Consider the following 3556-nt stretch of genomic DNA (forward strand, 5'->3'; position numbering starts at 1 on the left):
ACGTACTTTCAAATGCTGCATCTGTGTAGTGCATGAGCATGTGTGGAGCTCAGAGAACAACCCTGGTGTCAGTCTTCACTGCCACCCTGTTTGAGACAAGGTCTCTTGGATGCTGCTGTGCTTGCCAGGGCATTTGGCCCAGGTGTTTCTGGGATTTCTCCTTTCTCCAACTCCCATCACCTGGTAGACCCGTGAATCGGTGTGCTACTGTATCAGGCTTTAGGTCTGGGGAATCCTAGCACAGTCTTGTGCAACCAGTCTTTACCCAAGGAGCCTTCTCCCTAGCCTGTCTACTTTCTACTTTTAAGTTACCTATTGATTTCTTCCTCATCCCTGGGGCCACTGATGGGCAGTGCCACATTATCCCCAAGTCCCCCATCCTCACTGTTTCCTCAGGCTGCTGCATTTTTTTTTTCCCGAAGAAGCATTTGCTGTTAGCTTACCAGTGAGGGAGACTGTGCTCCACACACTGTGTACAGTCAGCCATTCATCAATCACCTAATGTAATTAACTCCTTTAGGTCCATCTGCCTGGTGCTTTAAATGCTCTGTGCTGCTCTCTTCATTCTCTTACTGCTTGACACTGTCCCCACCTGACCCCGTCCCCACCTGACCCCGTCCCCACCTCCGCTTCTGTTGAGCCACTGCTTTTCAGGTGCTCCCCAGACTTACTCAGCCTTCCTCCCCATCTCCTTGTTCCCCTCCAAGTGACTGCACTAACTCTCCATTCCACAGATACTATTAGCCAAACTACGTGATCTGCAGTTCAGTCCCATAGGAAGGAAATGTTGTAAGAGAAACAATGTCTCAAAAAAAAAAAAAAAAAAAAGTAACAAGCAAAGAAAGGAATAATTAAGTGGAGCGGTCTGAATTGTATGGAGCCTGCAGGGAAGTCTGACTAAGTAAAAGCCGGGTAAGTCTCCACAGGGCTGTGGCAGGCGCATCGTGGGGATCTGGGAACAAGGTGTAAACCTTAGAAAACCTTTAAGGAGAAAAATGTGGGTGTATCATCCCTTGTGCCTCTAACTTTCAATCCTCCTGCCTCAGCCTCTGCAGTGTTAGAATTGCAGCATTCACTACCACACTCAGCAAAACAGGATTTTGTGTTTTGTCCAATAAAATCAATAAAACACCAAAAGAAGCAGGGGAAGGCGTTGGCATTGGGATGGCCGGGATGTGGCTTATCTGGTACAATGCCTACCAGCATACACAAATTGGGTACACACGTGTGCACAAACATACACACACACACACACACACATTTAAATTTTTTACTTAGGTAACTACAGCTGTGTGCATTTGTTTCCAGCAAGCTGTTCTGCTCCGTTAGTCTAGATACCAGTTTTGTGCCTGCCCCAATGCTGATTTGGTCACTATGGCTCTGTAGTATAATTTGAGATCGTACATTGTGTTATCCCCAACATTGTTCTTTCTTCTAAGGATTGCTTTGGGTACTCAGGGTCTTTTGTTTCTATACAAATTATAGGATTCTTTTTTAATACTGTGAAGAATTTTCTGATATTTTTGTGAGGATTGCATCAACTCTAGATATTGTTTTTAGGCAGATAGGATGGGGAGGTTGTGGAGGGGTAACCTGGAAGGGGGATTGTTGTGGATAGCCCTAGCCTCTTGTCATGGTAATTCCACTCCTGGGAGGGGCTGTGAAGGAAGAGTGAATCTTGTAAACCTTCTGTCCAATCAAATTTGTTAAATAAAGGCTAGAGCCAGTGATTGGGCAGTAGAAGAGGAGTGGGAGGAGCCAGAGGTAGGCAAGGAGTCAGAAGAGCCATTGGGGTAGTTGGCAGTTGGTGGAAGGAGAGAAGATGAAGAAGATCATGACCTAGGAAACTGCAAGTTGTAAGAGATCTCATAGCTGGGGAATAGAGTAGTTCAATGGTAAATCTGCCCAATCTAGGCGTGCAGCATACATTTGTAATTAATTGAGTTGTGTCTTCCTTGACTGGACTTCAATGGGTCAGAGACTTACCACAACAAATATTCGATTGGACAGAAGGTTCACAAGATTCACTCTTCCTTCGCAGCCCCTCCCAGGAGTGGAATTACCATGACAAGAGGCTAGGGCTATCCACAACATTTCCCCCTTTTTGTCCAATTAAAAAACTCTTTTCTCTTACAGGGGATATATCATTTGAAATGTAAATGAATAAAATGATTAATTAAAAATATTAATGCTGTCAACCTATAAGCAAGGGAGGTTTTCCTGTCTTTTAGTGTCTTCTTCAATTTCTGTCTTCAGTGTCTAATGTTTTCATGGTAGAAATCTTTTCCCCTCCTTGGTTTGGCTTGTTCCCACTGTGTTTGAGGAGGGATGGTCTTGAAGCTATTGTAAATAGGAGCTTTCCCCTGATTTCTTTCTCAGCAATTTCATCACCGCTAAATAGGAAGGCTGCTGGGTTTTGAGGGTTGATCCTATCCTGCTACTTTGCTGAAAGTACTCACCAGCTCCGAGAGTTTCCTGGTGGAGTCTTTGGGTTTCTATTCCCTGACTTTTCCCATGCACACTGAATTGTTGACTCTGCCTAGATAGTTCTCAATAGGAGGAAGCATTTCACATTTCTTTTTGATGTCCCATTTAATTTTTTATTGTATTATTTGTGTAATAAATACTAGTAAGTATAATTGAATAAGCCAGATTCCTCCTTGGTGTGGTCAAAGATAAGCTAATAAGACACAGCTCAAAGTGTCTGGCTGAGTTTGTGGCTCACTAAGAGAGAGCTAACCTAAGATGCATGATCACAGCATGATTAAAAAATGAATTTAGGTTTTCACTTTGCATCTAGGATTAGAGTGCAGCCTGATTGCCTACCTCTGTTTCTTCTGTTCACTGGCATTTGGCATTCCTAACAATATTCAATTATCAATTATAGAACCAAGTATAAGTGAATCATTAGAATTCTCAAATCAATATGAACTTTTTGTCTGCCAAAAGATTTATCTTGCTGATAAGACAATATATACACCATTAAATGACTCATAAGATAAATGTACTAACTTATTTTTCTCAGAAAATATAGCCTCTGATTACATTAGCTTTGCATAAACACACATGGTCCCCACTCCACCCCACATCCCCACTGTGGATGGACCCAGTAAGCAAACACTTAGGAGAAAATAAACACAGCATTTGTTAAATGCAATGCAGTTTTCCTTGGCATAAAGACAGCATGTTTTACAGTTGCATGGCAACCGTGAACAACCAAGGATGACACGGAGAGGAAGAAATAACTCAGCTGAAATTCACATAAAACTTGCCAGGAATGATTGGAAATTGAGAGTTGACACTTGGAGTAAAGGGAGCAAAGATGGGCTGTGAAGTCTGCAGATCAATGAGTAAGCGGGTGCCTAGTCGTCTACCGGAGGATTGCTCTGTGTCTGGCTCTGTGCTCACAACGTCGCATGCATCACCTCTGCCGTGACTTGGAGAAAGTGCCGTGTGTGGAGTTCTAGATATGCTGCTTCTCCAAGGTTATGACAAATAAAACATACCAGAGACAAGAACAAATCTGAATGCTAAACAACTCTTTAAAAACATTTGT

Source organism: Arvicanthis niloticus, chromosome 4 (genome assembly GCF_011762505.2).
Source record: "Arvicanthis niloticus isolate mArvNil1 chromosome 4, mArvNil1.pat.X, whole genome shotgun sequence".
Classification (NCBI taxonomy): domain Eukaryota; kingdom Metazoa; phylum Chordata; class Mammalia; order Rodentia; family Muridae; genus Arvicanthis; species Arvicanthis niloticus.